At 44.6% G+C, this 27,682-nt stretch overlaps 1 protein-coding gene across 1 annotated transcript in view; it reads right to left on the bottom strand.

The window, feature by feature from the left end:
- Positions 1-1,673: 1,673 nt before the first annotated feature.
- The window catches only part of LOC129696548 (uncharacterized protein K02A2.6-like), a 103,493-nt gene continuing 77,484 nt past the window's right edge, over positions 1,674-27,682 (bottom strand). The window contains exon 2 of the mRNA XM_055634572.1: positions 1,674-1,731. The gene's annotated coding sequence lies outside the window, so the exon portion shown is untranslated. The remainder of the gene's footprint in view (positions 1,732-27,682) is intronic.

Below are 27,682 nucleotides of genomic sequence, written 5' to 3'. Positions count from 1 at the left end.
TCGATTCGGAAGTCAAAGCCGCTGAGAATGTTCTCCCGTTCCGACGGAGGATGGTGACCCCAAATTTCATTGTACCAATTGGTGCATGTGACAATAAGTGTCTTTTGCATTGAATGTGGAATATTAAGAAATAATGAAACTAGAAATACACTAAGAGCAAAAATTTTTTTTTCTCGTCTTCTTCATAATAAAATCATACAGAAGTTCACGAAGATCTGTTTGTCTAAGTTTGTCACTCTCAATGCACAGAATGCTCATTGCAGACAACCTCTCTTGAGACATTGTGGACCTTAATTCATTTTTACTTCTTTAGAGTCTTGAAAAAGACCTCTATCCCGAGCAGTTGGTGACCATTAAGCTAAGAAACGGCCGCAAGATTGCTTCCACATTAGGGAAGGCCATCTGAATTGTTTCCTTGTATATTATTTGATAACGGTCTGTATGAGACAGAGCATGCTCTTCTGTATGCCTATGGCTTTGTTTCACGTACGAGTGAAAGTGCAAAAATTCATCAGTAAGTTTCAGGTCAAAATCTTCTGGGTATGCTTCCATCAACAGTTCAAAACCATGCTGAATTTCTTGCTTAGATTCGGTCAGTTTGGATTTCTGAATGGCTTTGTTGACCTTGTGGAAATAACCTAGCAGACGGGTCCAAAAATGCAGCATAAACACAAATTCCAGTTCTTCCATTTTCTGCAAAAGATTGTTAGCTCAAAGCCTGTTAACACCCTTCACATTAACATCAGAGTACAAATGACTGAGGGCATCAGTGATAGCACTGTAACTTTCCAAAATAGCTTCTGTGGCTTTTGCATGTGCCTCCCACCTAGTGTCTGACAAATATTTAGGCACTTTTGACTGAGGTTGCAAAAATGATTTTAGAACTTTGTGGGGGATGAAAAGCAGCTATAAATGTCATTGATAATTCCAAAACAGTTCACTGCAACAATGCAGCCATCAACAGCCGAACGGACCACCAAATTTATTGAGTGAGCAGTGCATGGAATAAATCTTGCAAATTTTCTTTTTTTGAGGATTTTTGCAGCATTGTCATAAGACTGGCCTCGGAAGAAGAGCTCCAAATCACGGCAGGCGCAGAACTCATTGTGGTGGGGATGGACGGGGACCATATAACCATATAACAATTACAGCACGGAAAACAGGCCATCTCGGCCCTTCAAGTCCGTGCTGAACACTTATTTTTTCTTCGTCTCATCTACCTGCACGCAGACCATAACCCTCCATTCCTTTCCCATCCATATACCTATCCAATATATTTTTAAATTATAAAATTGAACCTGCCTCCACCACTTCCACTGGAAGCTCATTTCACACAGCTACCACTCTCTGAGTAAAGAAGTTTCTCCTCATGTTACCCCTAAACTTCTGTCCCTTAATTCTCATGTCATGTCCCCTTGTTTGAATCGTCCCTACTCTCAATGGGAAAAGCTTATCCTTGTCAACTCTGTCTATCCCTCTCATCATTTTAAAGGCCCCTATCAAGTCCCCCCTTAACCTTCTGTGCTCCAAAGAATAAGGACCTAACTTGTTCAAACTTTCTCTGTAACTTAGTTGCTGAAACCCAGGCAACATTTTAGTAAATCTCCTCTGTACTCTCTCTATTTTGTTGACATCTTTCCTATAGTTAGGCAACCAAAATTGTACACCATACTCCAGAATAGGCCTCACCAATGCCTTGTACAATTTTAACATTACATCCCAACTTCTATACTCAATGCTCTGATTTATAAAGGACAGCACACCAAAAGCTTTCTTTACCACCCTATCTACATGAGATTCCACCTTCAGGGAACTATGCACAGTTATTCCTAGATCCCTCTGTTCAACTGCATTCCTCAATTCGCTACCATTTACCAAGTACGTTCTATTTTGATTTGTCCTGCCAAGATGTAGCACCTCACACTTATCAGCATTAAACTCCATCTGCCATCTTTCAGCCCACTCTTCCAACTGGCATAAATCTCTCTGTGTACTTTGAAAATCTATTTCATTACCCACAACACCACCTATCTTAGTATCATCGGCATACTTAATAATCCAATTTACCACACCATCATCCAGATCATTGATGTACATGACAAACAAAAGTGGACTCAACACAGATCCCTGAGGCACCCCACTAGTCACCAGCCTCCAACCTGACACACAGTCATCCACCATTACTCTCTGGCATCTCCTATTCAGCCACTGTTGAATCCATCTTGCTACTCCACTATTAATACCCAACAATTGAATCTTATTAACCAACCTTCCATGAGGAACCTTGTCAAAGGCCATATTGAAGTCCATATAGACAACATCCACTGCTTTACCCTCATTAATTTCCCAAGTAACCTCTTCAAAAAATTCAAGAATATTAGTCAAACATGACCTTCCATGGTGACTTTTCCTAATCAGAACCTGTTTATTCAGATGCTTATATATATTATCTCTAAGTATCCTTTCCATTAATTTGCCCACAAACTAACAGGTCTATAATTGATAGGTTTACTATTAGAACCCTTTTTAAACAATGGAACATGTGCAGTACGCCAATCCTCCGACACTATTCCCATTTCTAATGATATTTGAAATATTTCTGTCATAGCTCCTGCGATTTCTACACTAACTTCCCTCAATGTCCTAGGGAATATCCTGTCAGGACCTGGAGACTTATCCACTTTTATATTTTACAAAAGTGTCAGTATTTTTCTTTGAATCTCATTGTTTCCATAGCTACTCTACTTGTTTCCCTTACCTCACATAATTCAATATCTTTCTCCTTGGTGAATACCGAAGAAAATAAATTGTTCAATATCTCCCACATTTCTTTTGGCTCTGCAGATAGCTGTCCACTCTGACTCTCTAATGGACCAATTTTATCCCTCGTTATCCTTTTGCTATTAATATAGCTGTAGAAACCCTTTGGATTTACTTTCACCTTACTTGCCAAAGCAACCTCATATCTTCCTTTAGCTTTTCTAATTTATTTATTTAAATACTTTTTACATTCTTTATACTCCTCAAGCATCTCATTTACTCAATGCTGTCTATAATTACTGTAGATCTCTCTCTTTTTCCAAACCGTGTCCAATTTCCCTTGAAAACCATGGCTCTTTCTAATTTTTACTATTTCCTTTCAACCGAACAGAGATATAAAGATTCTGTGTACTCTTAAAATTTCACCTATAAATGTCCTCCATTTCTCTTCTACATCCTTCCCATAAAACAAAATGTCCCAATTCACTCCTTTTACATCCTTTCGCATCTCCTCAAAGTTAGCCTTTCTCCAATCAAAAATCTCAACCCTTGGTCCAGTTCTGACCCTCTCCATAATTATATTGAAACTAATGGTATTGTGATCACTGGACCCGAAGTGCTCCGCAACGCATACCTCCGCCACCTCTCCTGTCTCATTTCCTATCAGGAGGTCCATCACTGCTCCTTCACTGGTAGGTACCTCTATATATTGCTGCTAAAAACTATCCTGCTCACATTTTACAAACTCCAAACCATCCAGCCCATTTACAGAATGTGTTTCCCAGTCTATGTGTGAAAAATTGAAATCTCCCACAATCACTACCTTGTGCTTAATACTAATATCTGCTATCTCCTTACATATTTGCTCTTCCAATTTCTCGCTCCCCATTAGGCGGTCTATAATACACCCCTATAAGTGTTGCTATACCTTTCCCATTTCTCAGTTCCATCCAAATAGCCTCCCTAGACGAGCCCTCTAATCTATCCTGCCAAAGCACTGCTGTAATATCTTCCCTGACAAGCAATGCAACACCTCCACCTCTTGCCCCTCCAATTCTATCACACCTGAAGCAACAAAATCCTGGAATATTTAGTTTCCAATCACAGCCCCCCATGTTTCACTGATCGCCACAACATCATACTTCCAGGTGTCAATCCAGGCTCTAAGCTCATCCACCTTTCTAACAATGCTCCTAGCATTAAAATATGCACATTTAAGAAAACCACCACTTCTTATTCTCTGTTTATTATCTTTTTCTTCTTTTTCCCCTACATTTTGGGTCCAAGTGCTTCCCTTCTCTGCCTCCTGCCTCACACACTGTCTACTAGCTTTCTCTATTTGATTCCCTCTCCCCAACCGTTCTAGTTTAAAGTCTCCTCAGTAGCCTTTGCAAATCTCCCTGCCAGGATATTGCTCCCCCTCGAGTTCAAGTGCAACCCGTCCTTTCTGTACAGGCCACACCTTCCCCAAAAGAGGTCCCAATGATCCAGAAACTTGAATCCCTGTCCACTGCACCAGTCCCTCAGCCACGCATTTATCCTCCACCTCATTCCGTTCCTACTCTCACTGTCGCGTGGCACAGGCAGTAATCCTGAGATTGTTACTCTTTTGGTCCTTCTCCTTAAATCTCCTCCCAACTCCCTAAATTCTCCTTTCTGGATCACTTCTCTTTTCCTACCTCTGTCATTGGTACCTATATGTACCACGACCTCAGGCTCCTCTCCCTCCGATTTCAGGATATCTTGGACGGGTTCAGCCACATCCCAGATCCTGGCACCAGGGAGGCAAACTGCCATCCGGGTCTTCTGACTGCATCCACAGAATCGCCTGTCTGACCCCCTAACTATAGAGTCCACTATTACTCTTCTTTTCCCTACCCTTCTGAGCAACAGGGCCGGTCTCTGTACCAGAGGCCCGGCCACTGTTGTTACCCCCAGGTAGGCTGCCCCCCCCCCCCCAACCGTACTCAAACATGAGTACTTATTTTCAAGGGTACTCACTAATCCCTGCCTCTACCCCTTTCCCTATCAAACAGTGACCCATTTGTCCGCCTCCTGTGGTCTTGTGGTGAGCACCTCCCTATCACTCTTCTATGACCTCCCCACTCTCCCTGACCAGACAGAAGTCATCGAGCTGCTGCTCCAGGTTCCTAACACGGTCCCTTAGGAGCCCCATCTCAACGCACCTGGCACAGATGTGGACGTCTGGAAAGCTATCAGCCTCCATGACCTCCCACATCTGGCATCCAGAACAATAAACTGCCCTGGCCCTCATTCTCCCCCCTTACCCAGGAAGAAATCAGCAGGGATCTGACTCCCAATCAACTGCTGTCTGTAGTCCGCTTCCACCAATCAGCGGTTTCCTCACTTATGTGAAATGTGAATGGAACGTTGCAGAGTTTGGGCGCTCCTCCCCTGCAACAGTTCCTGGGCCTCTGGAAAGCAAAGCCCCGCGCTCTGTTTTACTACTCACCGCCCGGACGCTGCTCCTCTCCCTGCAACGGTTCCTGGGCCTCTGGAAAGCAAAACCCCGCGCTCTGTTTTAATACTCACTGCCTGGACGCCGCTCCTCTCCCTGCAACGGGACAAAGTTGAGGCCTCAGCCATGGACAGGCCATTCGATATCTGAGAGGGGGAGGTCAGGGGAGATGATGAACACACCTCAGGGATGGGGGTTGGGGCCAGAGGAAGGTAGGTGAGTGGACTGAAGCCAAGGCGATGTCTGGTGGGGGGCTGGTGGGTGGTCAGGAGGTAGGGGGGTATGAGGACAGTAGTGTAGGTGGGGAAGAGCTGGTATCACATGGTTTGAGGGGAATAGGGAAGACCCAGTGGAACAGCCACTGAGGTTACCAGGGTTGGGGGGACTAGCACTAGGACCCAGCACAGTAAAAATCAGGGGAGTTGGAGTCTGCAGCATGGAAACTTCAGGCCCGGTGCTGAGTCCAGGATGCAGGTAAGGCGACGGCTGCAGGCTGCTGGAGGGTTGTGGAGTGGCGAGGGTCAGTGGGCAAAGCATGGGAGGCTCCGGTGGGTGGGAAACCAGCCCCATCAGAGACTGTGAGCAGGGTTAACCATAGAAAGGACCATTCCACCTATCGTAGCGGGTGGCTTCTCGTTCCCACCCACCCTTTACATGGCCGTCCGAAGGGGGGGTGCGTTGGGTGTGACCGCACCTCCCTTTTTTTCCCCCCCTAAGAAAAAATCACAAAAAATAAAATAAAAAATCGGAAAATAAAATAAATCGGAAAAAAACAATCAACGTTTCCACTTTGGAAACAGCCAGGTCTCTGTTCTCCCGTCGCCAGGCAAAGATCTGAACCCAATGGCTGTAACCCCAACACCAGATGCCACTGCGGTCCCGACCCCCTCGCCTCCCCCCGCCGCCGGGGCCCAAGCCATCTTCCCCCCACACCACCCCTGCGGGGGTCATGCCACCCCCGCTGATCCCACGCCACCCTCGCCACCCTCGCTGACCCCCGCTGGGTCCACACCATCCCCGCTGGGTCCACACCATCCCCGCTGGGTCCACGCCACCCCTGCTGGGCCCACGTCACCCCTGCTGGGCCCACACCCCCCCTGCTGGGCCCACACCACCCCTGCTGGGCACACACCACCCCCCCCGCTGGGCCCACGCCACCTCCGCTGACCCTCGCTGGGCCCACGCCACCCACGCTTGACCCCCGCTGGGCCCACGCCACCCCAGCTGGGCCCACTCCACCCTCACTGACCCCCCGCCGGGCCCCTGCCACACTCCCGCTGGGCCCGCGCCACCTTCATCTTCGCCCCCCCCGCAAGAAAGCGGGGGGATGTGAGAGGGGGGAGGGGGGAGAAATAGAGGGGAAGGGGGGGAGAGAGAGATGGAAAGGGGAGAGAGGGAAAGGGGGATTATCTTTAGTGAAATTGCAAAATTAAGGTAGGTTTTAGAGCTATTATATTTTCTCCTCCATATGAATAATATTAAATAATATCAAATAATATCAAACAATTGGAACTGCTTTCTTTTCCTTGATAACAATACGGAAAAATATGAAGTCCATAGTTTGTGACACAAATACACATTTTAATGGGATCATTATATACAGATGTTACATTTCAATTTCGAGATCGGGGGAGGGGGGGGGTTGTTGGGGGCAAATATGCGTCAAGCCAATAGCCTAATCGTTAAAGAGGTAATATATAGACTAATCGATAAAGAGCTGAGATGAGGAATCGGAGCTGCCAAGGAAAGGTACTCTAAGAAGTTGAGGAGAAAGTTCTCAGCTAATGACTCTTCTTCAGTTTGGAAGTGCGTGCAAGAAATCACCAACTTTTAGAGGAAATCCCCCCGCTCTTTGGACAATCGTCAGCAGGTTTGAGTTTTACTGCAGGTCTGAAAATCAGTCACGTAACCCTGGTACCCCTTCCCTAACAAACACAGCCAGACCCCAGTCTGCAAAGAATGAACCGTACACCCTCTCCTTCCCATTCACCACTTCACACCTACTTAAGGCAAGACTCCAGTATGAAAAGAGTGGACCTTTTCCCATCCCACCCAACACTTCACACCTACTCACAACCTGACTTCAGTCTGCAAAGACTGGGCCCTCCTACACCCATCCTACTCCAATCACCACTTCACACCCAATTACTCATTTTTAACCAGTCCCTGCCTGCTTCAAAGTCTCCTTATTGTCCTTGTACCCAAAAAGGTAAGGATTGCTGGTCTTATAGACTGCAGGCCTGTCGTACTGACCTCTGTAGTCATGAAGACCGTTGAAAAGCTTGTGCCTTATATCACAATATCACAATCCCTCTGCTGGACCCTCTGCATTTTGCATATTGGGCCAATAGGTCTGTGGATGATGCAGTCAATCTGGGCCTGCACTTCATCCTCCAGCACCTAGACCACTATGGAACCTATGCGAGGATTTTGTTTCATTGATTTTAGCTCTGCATTCAACACCATTGTGCCAGAGCTACTACGCTCCAAACTTTCTGAGTTGACTGTGCCTGAACCCCTCTGTTGGTGGATCACCAGCTTTCTCATGGACAGGAAGCAGCATGTGAGGCAGGAATGCATATCTCGGAAACGCTCAGCATAGCAAAATGCGTACTCTCCCCTCTCCTCTACTCACGCCACACTAATGACTGCACCTCCACAGACACCTCCGTCAAGCTTCTCAAGTTTGCGGATGACACAACCCAGATTGGACTGATCCAGGATGGGATCTCTGAACTCTTTTCAGTTTGACATCTTTCCGATAACATGGTGCCCAGAACTGAACACAATATTCTAAATGTGGTCTCACCAAAGTCTTATACAACTGCAACATGACCTCCCAACTTCTATACTCAATACTCAATACTCTGACTGATGAAGGCCAAAGTGCCAAAATGCTTTATGACCACCTGATATACCTGCGACACGACCTTCAAGGAACCATGCAACCATCAACCATGCAGGGAACTGCATCAGAATCGAAGGTTACACAAAAAAGCTGGAGAAACTCAGCGGGTGCAGCACCATCTATGGAGCGAAGGGCGTTTAATGCCTATCGCTCCAGATGCTGCTGCACCCGCTGATCCAGCTTTTTTGTAACCAACCATCAACCATTCCTCTGCCCACCTGGCTAATTGATCCAGATCCTGCTGCAATCTTTCACAACCATCTTCACTATCTGCAAAACCACTCACTTCTGTATCATCAGCAAATTTGTTAATCTTGCCCTGTTCTGTGACGTTTCACAGAGTGCTGGAGTAATTCAGCTGGTCAGGCTGAGTATAGAAGTTGGGAGGTCATGTTGCAGTTGCATAAGGAATTGGTGAGGCCGCATTCAGAGTATTGTGTTCAGTTCTGTGCACCATGTTATAGGAAATATGTCATCAAACTGGAAAGGGTACAGTGAAGATTTATGAGGATATTGCCAGGACTAGAGAGCCAGAGCTATATGGAGAGGTTGAGTCGGCTGGGACTATTTCATGAAGCACAGGAGGATGAGGGATGATCTAATAGATTTGTATAAAATCATGATTTGAATAGATATGGTTGTCTTTTGCCCAGAGTAAGTGAATCGAGGAGCAGAGGACATAAGTTTAAGGTGAAGGGCAAAAGATTTAATAGGAATCTGTGGGTTTTTCCACACAAAGGGTGGTAGGTGTATGGAACAAGCTGCCAGAGGAGGTAGCTGAGGCAGGGACTATCGCAACATTTAAGAAACAGTTAGACAGGTACATGGATAGGACAGGTTCGGAGGAATATGGATCAAACGTGGGCAGGTGGGACTAGTGCAGATGGGACATGCTGGGCCGAAGGGCCTGTTTCCACATTGTATCACTCTATGACTCTATCTTTCCCTCTCAAACCCATTCTCCTGCCTTCTCCCCATTACCTCTGACACCCGTATCAATCAAGAATCTATCAATCTCCTCCTGAAAAATGTCCATTGACTTGATCTCCACAGCTGTCTGTGGCAATGAATTCCACAGTTCACCACCCTCTGACTTAAGATATTCCTGCTCATCTCCTTCCTAAAAGAATTTCTTTTAATTCTGAGTCTGTGGCCACTGGTCGTAGACTCTCCCACTAGTGGAAACATCCTCTCCAAATCCACTCCATCCAGGTTTTTACCATTCTGGGACAGACGGCAACAGCTTTCACCGTGTCCCAAGGCTTGTGTCCTGTCCTGCAACACCAAAGGCAGCAGAGATGTTATAGGAGAGGGCAAGCACCGTAACAAAGTAGTTCACGATGATTTGGGTAACATTCAGGAATGTCTATGCATGTCACATCGTGAATATTACTGAAGAACGGTCTTGACCCGAGATATAATCTATACCATTTCTCCAGAGATGCTGCCTGACTCACTGAGTTACTCCAGCACTCTGTGACATGTCACCTATCCATGTTCTCCACAGATGCAGCCTGACTTGCTGAGTTACTCCAGCGCTCTGTGACATGTCACCTATCCATGTTCTCCACCAATGCTGCCTGACCCACTGAGTTACTCCAGCACTTTGTGACTATTTCCTTTCACCCATATGCCTAAGCCCACTCTTCCCCCTCCTTTCCTATTTTCCTTTCCACCCATAAACCTCTCTCTGCCTTTACATTTCACTCCTCTTTCAAATCTGCTCTACTTACCTACATACATTTTTCTTCTTCACTTTGTAGTCATAGAATGATGCAGTTTGGAAGCAGGCCCTTCAGCCCAACTTGCCCACACCGACCGACATGTCCCATCTAAACTAGTCCTACTCACACGCGTCTGGCCCATATCGATCTAAATCTGTCCTATCCATGTAAGTGTCCAAATGTCTCTTAAACAGTAGGATAGTCCCAGCTGGCAGCTCGTTACATACACCCAGCACCCTTTGTGTGAAAAAGCTACCTCTCAGGTTCCTGTTAATTTCTGAAATATTGGTCATAAATTTGGTGCCAAAATGCTCCAAAATAAGGCTCAGAATGCAGCAGAGAGCATCTAAAAACCCTGGCATCGAAGGACTTCACACTTCGCGCACGTGATGTGCGCAGCGCGCACATTATTTCACATTAAGTTTTTGTAATCCTGTCATGCCACCCCCCTTTTTGAAAAGCTTCGTACGGGCCTGCTTTACCCCGCCTGGAGCCTTATTTCTTCTCCCCTGAAGCAGGCAGGCCGGGCACAGTCGGAGCTGGTTCTGACATTGTTAAATTTGCAGCCGCACACCGTCTCGAACAATCCTGACTGTTGAAAGGACAAGGCTCAGAAAATACGAACATGTCATAAGTTTTATACACCTTGGTGGAGCGGGCTGAGGCCCCCCCCTAGATCTCGAGGCCCTAAGCTTAAACTTGTCGAGCTTATACGTAAATCCGGCCCTGGTCTGAATCACCCCACTGAGTTCTAATATCAGACTTGCCTTTGTGGAAAAATCAGATGGGAATAGCATGATTCCTATTATGAATTAAAATCATTTGTTGCCATTGCAACTCTACATTCAATTACACAAAGGTTCTCACAGCAACATTAAATAAGTACGGCAATTATCCCTCAGTGAAATTCAGCTTAATTTGTGGAGGATTGTAAATCACTATACTGTTTGTTTGAACTGAATGTTCTGTTTACCAGGTTTATGAAGCAGATTTATTGTATGAGGGTAGATGAAGCAGACTTTGCTTGTACTCTCCTGTGGTTAGAAGAACAAGAGGTGATCACGAAAGTGGCAGGAAACTGCAGGTGCTGCAATTTTGAGCAAAATACAAAGTGCTGGAGTAACTCAGCCAGTCAGGACAGAAGGAATGGGTAACGTTTTGGGTCGAGACCCTTCATCGGAGAGAAAGTCACAGGAAAGAGAAATTAGGGTTTAGACACGCTAGAGGCAGGAAACATGTTCCCGATGTTAGGGGAGGCCAGAAGCAACGGCCACAGTTTAAGAATAAGGGCTAAGTCATTTAGAACAGAGAGGAGGAAATACTTTTTCACACAGAGTTGTGAGTCTGGAATTCTCTGCCTCAGGGGGCGGTGGAGGCCGGTTCCCTGGATGCTTTCAAGAGTGAGTTAGATAAAGCTCTTAAAGATAGTGGAGTCAAGGGATATGGGGAGAAGGCAGGAACAGGGTCCTGCTGTGGATGATCAGCCATGATCACATTGAATGGCGGTGCTGGCTCGAAGGGGCGAACAGCCTACTCCTGCACCTATTGTCTATTGTCTATTGTCTATTGAAATAGAAATGACGATGTAGTGAGATATAGAACAATGAATGAAAGATATGCAAAAAAGTAACGACGATAAAGGAAATAGCCCATTGTGTCTATCTTTGGTTTAAACCAGCATCTGAAGTTCCTTCCTACATCGTTCTTCAACATTTTGACAGGGTAAATGTATGATAGACTTTAGCCCTGGCTGGGATGTCTGGAATGAGAGGCACATAGTCTGAGATAAATCTTTACGATTCTCTATCTGAATAGGATGTGGAGGCTCATTCATTGAGGATGTTCAAGATAGTGTTTAAAGGGATTTTGCTGGAGGACAAAGTGAAGTCCTGCTGTTATCTTACTGAATGACATGTAGAGTCCCAGAACCTTCTTTTTGCTTCTTTCTCCTCTGCTCATACATTGTCATATTTCATTGATAGAGTCATAGGGTTTTTAGATCCTTTAGAAGAAGCAATGAATATTAAGGCTGATTCACAAAAATTAATATCATACTTTTATAATAATATATTAAATAGAGAATCACCCTCAACAGAAGCATTAAGGGAAGATTGGGAACATGAGCTAATGATAAAGATCTCGAAGGATAGATGGTAAAAGTATTTGATGAATACACATAACTGTTCTATTAATGCAAGACATAATTTAATTCAATTCAAATTATTACATAGACTATATTATTCAAAAACAAGGTTGAATAAATTTTATCCAAACGTCTCTCCCAGATGCGATAAATGTTTGTTTCAAAACGCTAATATAACACATTCATTTGTAAGATGTACAAAGTTGAATACATTTTGGAGTGATATATTTGATATATTTACAAAGCTTTTCAAGTCAAGAATAGAACCCAAAACGGAATGGATTATATTTGGAATAATAGGAGAAGATACCAATTTAAATAAAGATCAAAATGTTTTTTTTTAATTATGGGTTAATAATTGGAAAGAAATTGATACTTAAATTTTGGAAAAATACAACCACACCAACTGTTAAAATGTGGATTAGGAATATGATGGACATAGCACGCCTTGAAGAAATGAGACTTCGACTAATAGATAAATATGACCAATTCTTAAGGAGTTGGTCTCCTTTCATCGACTTTTTGGAATCATGTGATGCAGCGGTACCGTAAAGATTGCTGATTTCAGTTCATGACGCGGATAGATCTACATCTCCGAATACAGATTTGAAAAATTCTCTTTTAAGAGGCCTTCTCTTCTATTTCTACTTTCCACTTTCTCTCTTCCTTTTTTATTTTTTATATACACACTTCACGTTTTTCTACTCTCTACCATCTATTTTTCCACTTTTTCCTCTTTCTATTGTTTTCTTTTTCTTATATATATTAAAAAAAAAAAAAGTCATAGATATAGCTGTAGAGTGTGGAAATAGGCCCATCGGCTCAACTTCCCCACACCAGCCAACATGTCCCAACTGCACTAGTCCCACCTGCCCATGTTTGATCCATATCCCTCCAAACCTGTCCTATCCATGTACCTGTCCAACTGTTTCTTAAATGTTGGGATAGTCCCTGCCTTAACTACCTCCTCTGGCAGCTTGTTCCATACACCCACCACCCTTTGTGTGAAAAAGTTACCCCTCAGATTCCTATTAAATCCTTTTCCTTTCACTGTAAACCTATGTCCACTGGACCTTGATTCATCTACTCTGGGTAGGAGACTCTGTGTATCTACCCGATCTATTCCTCTCATGATTTTGTACGCCTCAATAAGATCACCCTTCAATCTCCTGCACTTCAGGAATAGAGTCCCAGCCTACTCAACCTATAGCTCAGGCCCTCTAGCCCTGGTAACATCATTCAACAACATTTCCCTGGCCTTATGTTATTCTTCAATCTTTGTGTGATAAAATGATATTTCAAAGACTTCAATCTTTCTGTGATGAAAACAAAGTTTAATCGTTTGAGAACAAAGAGATAAGTTGTCATGTATTTCTCCAATAAACTACTTTATCTCCACCGGGTGGCGCTAGCAATGGCTGTCTGGCCAACAGTCTGTCTATCCCTTCCTTCTTTGTTGCTTTTTAAGTATGTGTTAAATGTATGTTTTAGTGTTCCATAGCTTGTTTTATGCGGGGGATGTAGTTGTGTGTCTTGTTGCTTTTTTAAGTATGGCTATATGGCAATACGATTATCACTGTGCCTTAATTGGTACACATGACAATAAAAGACTTTTGAAACTGTTATTGTGCTCTGTGGTAAAATTCATTAATGGAGTCTGCAAAGGGTCAATAAAGACCCCAGACATATTGCTAATCAAATAAATGTCAAAGTTATAGTGGTGGTGAGAGGTTTTCACCAAAATTCATGTTCCATGTCAGCTGTCCACCTGAAGTTTTAAGGAACGTTAAGGCTTAAGTCAGAACTCATCTGTCTCTGGAGGTATGAACAGCTTTTTGTTCACCAGCCTACATATATCTCAGTTCACATCCTCACTGCTCATGTTATTTGTTCTAAATGATAGACCTGGACCTACTGGCAAATTTGCAGCATTAGCAGATCATTCTACTGAAGGATTCCACAGAGAGTGTAGTATTATGGTTTGGTCTTCTGGAGATTTTCCCCATCATTTACACCTCACAATCTCCTCCAACCACATCTATTGCATCCGCTGCTCTAGATGTCAGCTGATCTACATCGGTGAGACCAAGCGTAGGCTTGGCGATCGTTTCGCCGAACACCTCGGCTCGGTCCGCATTAACCAACCTGATCTCCCTGTGGCTCAGCACTTCAACTCCCCCTCCCATTCCGAATCCGACCTTTCTGTCCTGGGCCTCCTCCATGGCCAGAGTGAGCACCACCAGAAATTGAAGGAGCAGCACCTCATTTGGGCAGTCTGCACACCAGCGGCATAAACATTGACCTCCAATTTCCTGTAGCCTTTGCTGTCTCCTCCCCTTCTCAGCTCTCCCTCAACCCTCGGGCTTCTCCTCTTCCTTTCTCCTTTCTTCTCCCTGCCCTCCCCACCCTACATCAGTCTAAAGAACGGTTTCAGGGCCAAAACGTTGGCTATTTCCTTCGCTCCATAGATGCTGCTGCACCCGCTGAGTTTCTCCAGCACTTTTGTCTACCTCAGTGGGAGTTTCTTGGTTCCATGTTTCTAGGTTCTAAATTAAGTCTTTTCAGGTTTTCTTTTTTTTATGACTGTTTATTTAAAATTTAATCAGATATATTTAAAGAGCTAACATGGTATGGCACTTTAGTTGTCATAATTTTCCGAAGTACAGTGAGATTCATTTTGTATACAGTTCAGTACAATTATCACTGTACATAAGCACTTAGATACATCTTAGATAAGTATCTCAGATACAGTGCAAGAGTATAGTAGTAGTACACCGAGACAGTGTACAGAGTCGCCAGTTTGTCGCCATCTACACAGTTATTGTAGTTGCAGGGGTCTTGATCTGACCATGAAGGCTGTCCTAATGTTAATGGGGTAATCGCTCGATGTCAATGCTTTTGAGTCATTTTAGTGGCAAAGCCTCCACAGTGAGCTATTACAGATCTTGCTGTTCTTAGACAATGACCCTCAAGTACTGGGGTCCAAAATACTTTATGTCAGTATGATAGTCTTTCTATATCTGGATGCAGGTGGGAGACTTTGGTGATAATTCTAGATTGATGGTTTGAAAGAGCAAGATCTGACTTTTTCCTCCATCATGATTTCTGTTCTTGAAATAAAAGACCATTTGCTCTATTTTAGTTTTCCATTTGCTTTCCTTGAATAACATTTGAACATGTACAAGTGTTTAGTCTCAACATATTTAGATATAAATAGGTTGTACTACAAAATCAGAGCTGGGAAATAGTCTTAGGTCAGGTCAGATGTTATCCTTTATCTGCCAGCTACCTGATCTTCATGCTTGTTTGAATCACAGTAATCTCTTGTTTGAGACAAGGCTTATCCGGTGACAAGATCAATCCAAAGAAGGGTCCCAGCCTGAAACATCTTTAAGTAGAATGATCCTTCAGTTGAATGATCTGCTAATGCTACAAATTTGCCAGTAGGTCCAGGTCTATCATTTAGAACAAATAACATGAACAGTGTTATTGAAAACTGAGATATATATAGGCTGATGAACAAAAAGCTGTTCAGGCCTCCAGAGACAGATTAGTTCTGATTTAAGTCTTAACATTCCTTAAAACTTCAGGTGGACAGCTGACATGGAACCTATCCATGTCCTCCAGAGATGATGCCTGACCCACTAAGTTACCCCAGCACTGCGTTTTACACAAGATTCCAGCATTTGCAGTTCCTTGTAGAAACATAGAAACATAGAAATTAGGTGCAGGAGTAGGCCATTCGGCCCTTCGAGCCTGCACCGCCATTTAATATGATCATGGCTGATCATCCAACTCAGTATCCCGTACCTGCCTTCTCTCCATACCCTCTAATCCCCTTGGCCACAAGGGCCACATCTAACTCCCTCTTAAATATAGCCAATGAACTGGCCTCAACTACCCTCTGTGGCAGAGAGTTCCAGAGATTCACCACTCTCTGTGTGAAAAAAAGTTCTCCTCATCTCGGTTTTAAAGGATTTCCCCCTTATCCTTAAGCTGTGACCCCTTGTCCTGGACTTCCCCAACATCGGGAACAATCTTCCTGCATCTAGCCTGTCCAACCCCTTAAGAATTTTGTAAGTTTCTATAAGATCCCCTCTCAATCTCCTAAACTCTAGAGAGTATAAACCAAGTCTATCCAGTCTTTCTTCATAAGACAGTCCTGACGTCCCAGGAATCAGTCTGGTGAACCTTCTCTGCACTCCCTCTATGGCAATAATGTCCTTCCTCAGATTTGGAGACCAAAACTGCACGCAATACTCCAGGTGTGGTCTCACCAAGACCCTATACAACTGCAGTAGAACCTCCCTGCTCCTATACTCAAATCCTCTTGCTATGAAAGCCAACATGCCATTCGCTTTCTTTACTGCCTGCTGCACCTGCATGCCTACCTTCAATGACTGGTGTACCATGACACCCAGGTCTCGCTGCATCTCCCCCTTTCCCAATCGGCCACCGTTTAGATAATAATCTGCTTTCCCGTTTTTGTCACCAAAATGGATAACCTCACATTTATCCACATTAAACTGCATCTGCCAAACATTTGCCCACTCACCCAGCCTATCCAAGTCACCTTGCAGTCTCCTAGCATCCTCCTCACACCTAACACTGCCCCCCAGCTTAGTGTCATCCGCAAACTTGGAGATATTGCCTTCAATTCCCTCATCCAGATCATTAATATATATTGTAAATAGCTGGGGTCCCAGTACTGAGCCTTGCGGTACCCCACTAGTCACTGCCTGCCATTGTGAAAAGGACCCGTTTACTCCTACTCTTTGCTTCCTGTTTGCCAGCCAGTTCTCTATCCACATCAATACTGAACCCCCAATGCCATGTGCTTTAAGTTTGTATACTAATCTCTTATGTGGGACCTTCTGGAAGTCCAGATACACCACATCCACTGGTTCTCCCCTATCCACGCTACTAGTTACATCCTCGAATTGTCTCCATTGTCATATGTTGTGCTATATTTTATCAGCCCCGTTTGGATTTTTCACTTATTCTTGCGCAATTCATGGTTCCACTGCTTGAACATCAGGACCACATTTCCTCCACCTCAGCGACTGGTTAGCACTTTGCTTTCATTGAACCCATGCAGCCAAGATTAATCAGTATCAGAGAGCTCCAAACAGATTTCAAACAGACATCAGAGTTTAAACGGAACAAATGTATAATTTTCCAATATGACTTGGAGCAGGCATTGTGGTGCAGCAGTAGAGCTGCTGCTTTACAGAGCCAGAGACCTGTGTTCAATCCTGTGTGTTGTCTGTGTGGAGTTTGTATGAGTCTGGCCTACTCCTGCACCTATTGTCTGTTGTCTATTGATCTCCCATGTAAGATTCCTCTGGGTGTCACGGCTTCCTCACCAATTCCATGAGATGTGCAGGTTTGAGAGTTAATTGGCTTCTGTAAATTGCCACTAATATATGGAATAATATAGAACTAGTGTGAATGGGTGCTTGATAGTCAATGTGGGCTGAAGTGCCTGTTTCTATGCGGTATCTCTAAATTAAACATAATGCTTTAAACATTATGGAACAGGTTAACTGTTTGCCCCTACTAATGTGAACACAGACTGTCTACAATCTTGAGTGAGTAACACCTTGTCAAACTTGCAGGTAAAATAATTTAGTTTACATTGAAACAGGCTCTTTGGCCCAGTCAGTCCATGCCGACTGGCATTTGCCCGTACTCTAGTTCTATCCTACACACAAGGGACACTATACAAAAGCCAATTAACCTTTAAACCTGAACATCTTTGTAATGTGGGAGGAAACCGAAGCACCCAGAGCAACCCCAAGCGGTCACAGAGAGAACGAGAAACTCCGTACAGACATGCACCTGTATTTGGGATCGAACCCAGATCTCTGGTGCTGTGAGGCAGCAACTCTACCGCTGCACTACGGTTTTCACCGCTTTTACACAATTGAGCATCCTTCACTAGAGCTTACAATGGCCTGTTTCCTTGATTATTGTTACTTTTTCACATATCTTTCATACATTGTTCTTTATCTCTCCACATCACCATCTATATCTCTCGTTTCCCTTATCTCTAACCAGTCTGAAGAAGGGACTCGACCCAAAATATCACCCATTCCTTCACTCCAGAGATGCTGCCTGTCCTGCTGAGTTACTCCAGCATTTTGTGTCATTTTGTGTCTTCATTCGGAAACTGGCATTCATTATTTTGGACACACTAATTGATTGCTAACAATTAGCTCTAATATCTGTACGGGGGCTGGCATTAGGAACAAGTGCAAGTTTTACAAGTTCTTCCTTGCTTTCACTTTCACTTGCTTGCTGATTTTCAATGTGAAATTCATGATTCCCACTGGCAGCTGACTACAGAGATGCAGCTGCTGCACTTTTGCCACCAGGAATCTACAAGAATAGTAAGATTAAACGAGAATTTACCAGTTTGAAGTTTGATCTGTATTTTATGAGGAGTTACGATGAGGGATTACGTGAAGAGCCCGCTCAGCACGCATGCGTGGCATATTTCAAAGCAGCGGTGTGGAATCACAGATAGGCACAGTTATTGAAATAAACATAGTAAAGAAAAGGAGACATCAGTTATCAGTTTGACCCATATTATTGAGGGTGGAAGCGGAGGACACGTAATCCCTCATCGTAACTCCTCATAAAATACACTTCAAACTGGTAAGTTCTCGTTTAAATCTTACTATTTTACTGCGGAGTCACGTGAGTGACTATGTGAAGATTTTAAAGCTGTGATTTCAAACCGTGTAACAGTTATTACTTCACTCACTGCCAAAGTCCTTGAGGGAGGAAGTGTGTTATCGTAATCAACCAATGAATCTGTTTGTAGAAAAAACGCAAAGGTATTTGTTAACAATAACAACAAGAATTAAACTGCTCCCCTGGGCTTAAATTAAATATTTGCATTCTGTAAAATATTTTCTGCAAATAAAACAGGTTTTGCCAACGGCTTGTTATAAAAAGTTCTGAATGTTGTTTCCCTCGACCATCCTGCTGTAGCCAGGATGTGGTCTATCGGCACGTCCATTCTTTCAGCCATTGATGTGGATGCTGCCCTGGTGGAGTGAGATTTGTATATGTTAGTGTCAATCCCGGCAGCTTTTTTAGTACTTGCTTGAGCCATCTCGAAATGGTTTGGCTCGTCACCCGACCATAAGGTTTTTTATGACTGACCCATAAGGCTTTTTCACTCCCTCAAATATTTTTGGTTGTGTCTATGTAGGACAGTAGGTGGGTCATGGCACATAACCATGGTGCTGGCGGGTAAGCCCGGAATTCCACGACTGGATTACGTGTTCCTGGTCTGCTCTGTTTGATCAGTCCCTGGATAATGAAAGAGATCTGGTCTGGAGCTGTGATCATGTTGTCCAGTCGCAATAGGTGTAGTGACTGGACCCTCTGTACAGATACAAGTGCCATTAACATGAGTGTTTTGAGCATAGATTATTCCAGGTTGAGGGATCTGACATCCCACATATGGGTGTACCTTGGTCTAGGGGGGTTAGAGTTGTAAATACCCTTCATTAGTTTGACCACCAGCGGGTGGGCCCCATGGCCTGTTGGCCTGGAGCTTGTTTTAAATAGACAGACTGGGCACTTCTAGCTGTGTTGATGGCTGAGTCCTTCATCGTGGTGAAGGTTCGCCAGGGGTTCCAGTACGTTGGTAACTGTAGCGGTTGTGTAGGTGGTCCCTGTATCCAAGCAGTACTTCTTCCACTTTTTGATTCAGATTCAGATTCAGATTTAGATTCAGATTCAATTTTAATTGTCATTGTCAGTGTACAGTACAGAGACAACGAAATGCATTTAGCATCTCCCTGGAAGAGCGACATAGCAAATGATTTGAATAACTAATAATAAGTGTCCGGGGGGGGAGGGGGGGGTGGTGATTTGCAGTCACCGAGGTACGTTGTTGAGTAGAGTGACAGCCGCCGGGAAGAAGCTGTTCCTCGACCTGCTGGTTCGGCAACGGAGAGACCTGTAGCGTCTCCCGGATGGTAGGAGGGTAAACAGTCCATGGTTGGGGTGATAGCAGTCCTTGGCGATGCTGAGCGCCCTCTGCAGACAACGCTTGCTTTGGACAGACTCAATGGAGGGGAGCGAGGAACTGGTGATGCGTTGGGCAATTTTCACCACCCTCTGCAATGCCTTCCGGTCGGAGACAGAGCAGTTTTCATACCATACTGTGATGCAGTTGGTAAGGATGCTCTCGATGGTGCAGCGGTAGAAGTTCACCAGGATCTGAGGAGACAGATGGACCTTCTTCAGTCTCCTCAGGAAGATGAGACACTGACGAGCCTTCTTGATCAGAGTAGAGGTGGATGCTGGACAAGTACTGTTTTCTTGGGGATGTTCAGAGGGATGTCATGTAGTAATGGGAACCATGGCTGTGTAGGCCAGTCGGGTACTATCAAAATACCTGAAGCATAGTCCATTTGTATGTTGCGTAGTACACGGCTGATGAGGCAGAAGGGAGGAAATGCATAGATGAAGAAATGTCCCCAATCCTGCGCGAACGCATCTACTGCTGCTGCCTCAGGGTCTGGTTCCCAAGCGACATACATAGGTACCTGGTGATTTAGCCTTGATGCAAATAAGTCGATATCTGGCGTGCCATATTGCTTAATAATCTTTGCAAATACTTTGGAGTTTAACATCCATTCAGTGTTGTCATTAAGTTTGTGTGACCTGGAGTCTGCCACTGTATTTAGCTTACCTGGCAGGTAAGTTGCTGATAGCCAAATATGTCTTTTGACACACCATTGCCAAATTGTGTTGACCAATTTGTTTGCAGGATATTGATTTTATGCCCCCATATGGTTAATGTAGGCCACCACGTAGTATTGTCTATTTGTAACCGTACATGCAAGTGATGCATATTGGATGCATATGCTTTTAAACCATAAAAGGCACCCAACATCTCTAGATAGTTAATGCCCAGTGTAAGTAGTAATGATGACTCTAGGTTAGTCCATCTACCACCTGTGCTGGATATGGAGTTAGTCGCTCCCCAGCCTTGAGCACTGGCATCTGTTTGGATAACAAAAGTAGGGTTGATGACGATGATAGGGCTGAAACTATGCCAAACGTTTTTTGCCCACCACTGTAGTTCTGATATTGCTTCAGTGGGTAATTTCATGATATGATCATAATGACCTGCATGTCGTTTTAATGCCTGTACCTTTGCTCTTTGTAAGTTTTGATAGTGCAAAGGTCCAAATTGTGTAGCCGGAAATGCTGCTACCATTTTCCCAATTACTCTTGCTACTTGTCGAATAGTTGGTCATTCGTTGACCATTAAATTGTTGCATGATTGTGCCAATTCAGTTGTTTTGTCTTTTGGCAAAGTGACAGACATGTGGGCTGAGTTAATTGTGAAGCCCAAGAAGTCCATGGTTGTGGATGGCTTCAACTTAGATTTATCTGGATGAAAGACAAATCCCAAGGCTTCGAACAACTGTTTGGTGGCTGACACAGCTGATATGCCAATTCCATGGTCTTGCCTACTATTAAGATACCATCAAGATATGCCTTGACAATATGTTTTTGTCTTCTTAAAATTGCCAGGGCTGGTTTTAGTATCTTGGTGAATAATCTTGGGCTGATGTTAAACCATTGGGTAACGCTTTAAACTGCCATTGTTGCCCCCATCCAGGTAAATTTCAGGTATCTGCGATGATCCTTGTGAATGAGTACTGAATAGTGGTCAATGGGTACTGAATTCAGGTCAATGCTTGCCATGAAGTATCCTTTGGAAATTAGTTGTTTGCCAGTAACAAGCGTTTCCATTTTGAAATGTACATACTTAACAAACATATTTTGTGAAGTTAAGTCACTGATGATGCGACATCCACCATTCCTTTTGGTTTTTGTGAATATATTTGATACAAATTCCAAGGGTTCATGTTTTGTTTTTTCGATGATACCCTTTGTATCGTACCATAGGATGACAGATGGCGCAATGGGCTAAGTGTTTGGCTGGCAACCTGAAGGTGGCCGGTTCGAATCCTGCTTGGAGTGTGTACTGTCATTGTGTCCTTGGGCAAGACACTTCACCTACCTTTGCCTGGGACTAGAGACGGAAATTAGCTACTGATTGGCTACAATCTCGCATATTTACATGCAAATGTTAATTAATATGCACTGTCCCTATAAACAAAACATTATAAATATAATAATAATAATAATAATAATAATAATAATAATTATTATTATTATTATTATTATTATTATTATTATTATTATTGTGATTAGTGTCACCAGTTCAACTTGTCCCTCTTGTTTTTATTTAACTGAGAGGGAAAAGACCCTCTGGGGTGAATGTTGAACTGGTGGCAATTTTTCTGGTATAAATTGTATTTTGTATACACTAATGCTATTGAATATATACTTGTCACTCGTGATAGACTCCCATGCTCCCTTAAACAGGTGTAATCTCCCCCCTGTTAGTATTGAGCCCATACTTTCTATATGCTGGTGGGAACCAGACCCACCTACCTCCATGGTTATGTGTATTTCTTCTGTCTCTTCCCAGACCAGCGAGTCTTGCGCGTTGTCTGACGTGGCTGTGATGTTGTGGGGTGGCGCATTTTCCATGGGGTCCGCTCTGGGCCCTTGGTCTAAAAAAGACTTCCGGTGATAAATGTGGACCCTGAGCTTTCACCAGTCCCATATGGTAGACGTCGACTGGTGGACGCGATGGGGTGCTGCTGGGTGTGGTGCTTAGGTAATGTTGTTTTGGGTTTGCGCATCCTGGGGCCTGCCCTCATGAGATCGAAAGTTTTAGAGGCCTCTTCCATATCTTTTAGTTTTTTCGTGAGGTCTTTGTCAAAGAGCAGTGTGTCTGGCTCAATGGCTGGGGTTTTGCACAACCACGCGAATTTTGGATTTAGGGCAGGTCTTATCTTTACGGAGGTTATTTATCTCGAACTGCATGTTGTACAACAGTGCAAGGGTGTTTTGTTGGTTTGTGGTCATCTCCGTATTGTCCACAGAACGAGCAATGATGTGATGGCTGACGTCAGGAGCCTGAGGATCCGCTGCAGTATCAGCTCCTGGTTCCGAATATTTGTCCCGACTTGCCCCCAGATTTGGCTGTTGACAGCCGGCACTTTGAGGGACTCACAATTTTCTGGAGCTGTGTACATTTTTAAGGCCTCATTAACCACCTGCTCCTGTAGGGGCCTGTTGGAGAGGTGGTTGATGCTGGCCGCTAGTTTAGGCTCTAATGGCCTTCCTGCACGTGGGGCTGCCATGTAGCGGTCCACCACACCCAGCAGCTCTTCGTGGTCCTGCACCCCTTGTATACTCCTGACTTCTTCAGCCAACGTCCCCTCTTCCTGACCAGCCCAGGTCCTGGTCGGGTGAGGAGGAAGCGACGTGCAGTGCACAAGGCACTGTGGAGGGAGTGCCTGAACTCCCCCTGCGAGAGCGCCCCTCACGCAGCGTGTCTCGCTGGAGCACCTGCTCCAGGAGCCGCTCCATGCAGCTCAGGCAGCTGTCTCTCCCCCGTGCGGGTGGAGAGACGTCCCCGTTTGACGAGTCGGAAACCACTGGCCGGACGCTTTTTCGGGTAGTTTTATATCCAGCCCGCTGCTCAGGCGCTAGTGGGACTGGGCTCGGCACGGTGTCGGGGATGGCAGAGCGCCCGGTAAGCGGTCCTACCGCATGTTGCTGCCCCCCCCAGATGGAATGCTCCTCCATTCGAGTCGAGCGAGGGACAGGTTTGTTCAAGAGCCATTTTGTTCTCTGCCTGTAAAACGAAGCAGAAGGCTCTCCTGTGAATGAAACCCGACCTCAGGGTACCTACCTGATGATCCGTCTTTCAATCTGTAGCGGGAGCGCCTGACTCCCGATGCGGCCGCTGTTGCACTGCTGAATGCAATGCCGCGCATGCGTGCTGAGCGGGCTCTTCACGTAGTCATTCATGTGACTCCGAAGTAAAATTGTATGTGTCTCTCTCCATGGTATCCACAGTATCGGAACATAAAAATCTACTACACAACTAACGGAAAATTCAGGGGAGAAGGGAATGAGTTGAGTCAAACAGCTTCCTTGCGATTCCTTGTGATTCCTTGGGTTGTTATCTCCGGTTTGCTTCCAGTTCCTCATGCTGGCGAGAGCAGGAACAGGGAGATACGGGACCTGAATGTGTGGCTGAGGAACTAGTGCACGGGGCAGGGATTTAGATTCTTAGATCACTGGGATCTGTTTTGTAGTAAGGGGGAACTGTACAAAAGGGACGGATTGCATCTTAACAGGTGGGGGACCAGCATTCTGGCAGGCAGGTTTGCCACTGCTACACGGGTGGTTTTAAACTGAATAAGGGGGGTGGGGTGTCAAATGGGATAGTCAAGGATGAAGTTAAAGGGAAAGGGTTTCTTGAATGTGTGAGCGTAGAAGTAGAGGGGTGTAAAATGAGGGTAGAAGCAATAGGTAGCAAGGTGAAAAGTAAAAGTGGCAGGCAGGCAAATCCAGGGCAAAAATCAAAAAGGGCCACTTTTCAGCATTATAGTATAAGGGGTAAGAGTGTTGTAAAAACAAGCCTGAAGGCTTTGTGTCTCAATGCAAGGAGCATTCGTAATAAGGTGGATGAGTTGAATGTGGAGATAGCTATTAATGACTATGATATAGTTGGGATCACGGAGACATGGCTCCAGGGTGACCAAGGCTGGGAGCGGAACATTCAGGGATATTCAATATTCAGGAGGGATAGACAGAAAGGAAAAGGAGGTGGGGTAGCGTTGCTGGTTAGAGAGGAGATTAACACAATAGAAAGGAAGGACATTAGCTTGGAGGATGTGGAATTGATATGGGTAGAGCTGTGAAACACTAAGGGGCAGAAAACGCTAGTGGGAGTTGTGTACAGGTCACCTAACAGTAGTAGTGGAGTTGGGGATGGCATCAAACAGGAAATTAGAAATGCGTGCAACAAAGGTAAAACAGTTATAATGGGTGACTTCAATCAACATATAGATTGGGTGAATCAAATTGGCAAGGGTGCTGAGGAAGAGGATTTCTTGGAATGTATGCGGGATAGTTTTCTAAACCAACATGTAGATGAACCAACGAGAGAGCAGGCTATTCTAGACTGGGTATTGAGAAATGAGGAAGGGTTAGTTAGCAGTCTTGTTCTGCGTGGCCCCTTGGGCAAGAGTGACCATAATATGGTTGAGTTCTTGATTAGGATGGAGAGTGACATTGTTAATTCAGAAACAAGGGTCCTTAACTTAAAGAAAGGTGACTTTGAGGGTATGAAATGTGAATTGGCCAAGATAGACTGGGAATTGATTCTTAAAGGGTTGACGATGGATATGCAATGGAAGGCATTTAAAGACTGCATGGATGAGCTACAACAATTGTTCATCCCAGTTTGGCAAAAGAATAAATCAGGGAAGGTAGTGCACCCATGGATAACAATGGAAATCAAGGATAGTATCAAAACAAAAGATGAAGCATACAAATTAGCCAGAAAAAGCAGCCTGCCAGAGGAGTGGGAGTCCAGCAGAGGAGGACAAAGGGCTTAATTAGGAAAGGGAAATTAGATTATGAAAGAAAACTGGCTGGGAGCATAAAAACTGACTGCAAAAGTTTTTATAGATATGTGAAGAGAATAAGATTAGTTAAAACAAATGTAGGTCCCTTGCAGTCAGAAACAGGTGAATTGATCATGGGGAACAAGGACATGGCAGACCAATTGAATTCACCAAGGAAGACATAAATAATCTCCCGGAAATAGCAGGGGACCGGGGGTCAAATGATATGGAAGAACTGAGTGAAATCCAGGTTAGCCGGGAAGTGGTGTTAGGTAAATTGAATGGATTAAAGGCCGATAAATCCCCAGGGCCAGATAGGCTGCATCCCAGAGTATTTAAGGGAGTAGCCCCAGAAATAGTGGATGCATTAGTGATATTTTTTCAAAACTCTTTAGATTCTGCAGTAGTTCCTGAGGATTGGAGGGTAGCTAATGTCACCCCACTTTTTAAAAAGGGAGGGAGCGAGAAAACAGGGAATTACAGACCAGTCAGTCCAACATCGGTAGTGGGGAAACTGCTAGAATCAGTTATTAAAGATGGGATAGCAGCACATTTGGAAAGTGGTCAAATCATTGGACAAAGTCAGCATGGATTTATGAAAGTTAAATCATGTCTGACGAATCTTATAGAATTTTTCAAGGATGTAACTAGTAGAGTGGATAAGGGAGAACCAGTTGATGTGTTATATCTGGACTTTCAGAAGGTTTTCGACAAGGTCCCACATAAGAGATTAGTATACAAATTGAAAGCACCCGGTATTGGGGGTTCAGTATTGATGTGGATAGAGAACTGGCTGGCAAACAGGAAGCAAAGAGTAGGAATAAATGGGTCCTTTTCACAATGGCAGGCAGTGACTAGTGGGGTACCGCAAGGCTCAGTGCTGGGACCCCAGCTATTTACAATATATATTAATGATTTGGACGAGGGAATTGAATGCAACATCTCCAAGTTTGAGGATGACACGAAGCTGGGGGGCAGTGTTAGCTGTGAGGAGAATGCTAGGAGGTTGCAAGGTGACTTGGATAGGCTGGGTGAGTGGGCAAATGCATGGCAGATGCAGTATAATGTGGATAAATGTGAGGTTATACACTTTGGTGGCAAAAACAGGAAAGTAGACTATTATCTGAATGGTGGTCGATTAGGAAAGGAGGAGATCCAACGAGACCTGGGTGTCATGGTACACCAGTCATTGAAAGTAGGCATGCAGGTGCAGCAGGCAGTGAAGAAAGCGAATGGTATGTTAGCTTTCATAGCAAAAGGATTTGAGTATGGGGGCAGGGAGGTTCTACTGCAGTTGTACAGGGTCTTGGTGAAACCACACCTGGAGTACTACGTACAGTTTTGGTCTCCTAATCTGAGGAAAGACATTCTTGCCATAGAGGGAGTACAGAGAAGGTTCACCAGACTGATTCCTGGGATGTCAGGACTTTCATATGAAGAAAGACTGGATAGACTCGGCTTGTACTCGCTTGAATTTAGAAGATTGAGGGGGGGATCTTATAGAAACTTACAAAATTCTTAAGGGGTTGGACAGGCTAGATGCAGGAAGATTGCTCCCGATGTTGGGGAAGTCCAGAACAAGGGGTCACAGTATAAGGATAAGGGGGAAATCTTTTAGGACCGAGATGAGGAAAACATTTTTCACACAGAGAGTGATGAATCTCTGGAATTCTCTGCCACAGAAGGTAGTTGAGGCCAGTTCATTGGCTATATTTAAGAGGGAGTTAGATGTGGCCCTTGTGGCTAAAGGGATCAGGGGGTATGGAGAGAAGGCAAGTACGGGATACTGAGTTGGATGATCAGCCATAATCATATTGAATGGTGGTGCAGGCTCGAAGGGCCGAATAGCCTATTCCTGCACCTAATTTCTACGTTTCTATGTTTCTATGACTCAGATTATAGGGCCTATCCCACTTGGGCATCATCCGAAAAAGAGGTTGTCACGTCGTGACGCAGGCATGACGCGTGGTGAGGCGTGGTGACGCACGCAGTGACGCGCGATAACGCGTGGTCACGCATGCAGTGACGCACGATAACGCGTCGTGCTTCCCTGTTGCCCCATCATTTTGGAATGTTCAAAATCCTGGGCCGACATTTGGGTGTCTCATCATGTCATGCGCCCAATCAAACGCT

This window comes from Leucoraja erinacea, chromosome 4 (genome assembly GCF_028641065.1).
Source record: "Leucoraja erinacea ecotype New England chromosome 4, Leri_hhj_1, whole genome shotgun sequence".
Classification (NCBI taxonomy): domain Eukaryota; kingdom Metazoa; phylum Chordata; class Chondrichthyes; order Rajiformes; family Rajidae; genus Leucoraja; species Leucoraja erinaceus.
The sequence above is the reverse complement of the archived record's forward strand: the minus strand, read 5'-3'. Positions and strand labels throughout refer to the sequence as shown.